Genomic DNA, 696 nt, shown 5'->3' on the forward strand with positions numbered 1-696 from the left:
AATGAGGATAAAAAGGAAGAGGAAACTGCAAGAGTTGTTTCTTCCTTGTTCTTCGCTCTGTATTGAGCTAAGTTTGTACTACATACGCACAAAAAAGTAGACGCACATATTCAGATGGGAAATTTCCTGCAATTGTCACAAGCCTTTCTATGCATTCAATTTTGCTAACATTATTTTAACACTGTCAGCAAAATATATATGTGTGTGTGTGTGTGTGTGTGTATACATATATATATATATATATATGTATGTATATATATATATATATATCGTGCTTGTTTGAATTAAAATAGATCTCACTGATAATGAATAACAGGAATATAGTAAGTCCGTTCTGCGCAGGGGCCATGCTAATCTTCTCTGTATGGTTCCAATTTTAGTATATGTGCTGCCGAAGCGAACACAGTAAGTCCATTCTAAATTTTAAACAATATCCCACAGAGGAACACACCCACGCACATATACTCCTAGCTTGCCTATACGAAGGTGGAGGAATAATCATATATATGTCATCTGTATTTCATTTATCTTACCTGCTCTTCATAAGTAGAATTTTACAAAGCTTTCCAAATAATTGGATGATATAAGTTGGCATACTTTTTCAAGCATCTTTTAAAAAGGTTCACTGGAAAAGTGATAGCAATTAAAATTATTCTATCACATTTCATACTTTGTTTACACAGTTAGCATCTTACC

General features: G+C 33.2%; 1 non-coding gene across 1 annotated transcript; it reads right to left on the reverse strand.

Annotated features, from left to right (window-relative positions):
* Positions 1 to 301: 301 nt before the first annotated feature.
* On the reverse strand, positions 302 to 404 carry LOC125096610 (U6 spliceosomal RNA). The gene has a single exon (XR_007126287.1). It is a non-coding gene; the product is annotated as a U6 spliceosomal RNA (small nuclear RNA).
* Positions 405 to 696: the final 292 nt, after the last annotated feature.

The sequence above is a fragment of the Lutra lutra genome, chromosome 3 (assembly GCF_902655055.1).
Source record: "Lutra lutra chromosome 3, mLutLut1.2, whole genome shotgun sequence".
Classification (NCBI taxonomy): Eukaryota; Metazoa; Chordata; class Mammalia; order Carnivora; family Mustelidae; genus Lutra; species Lutra lutra.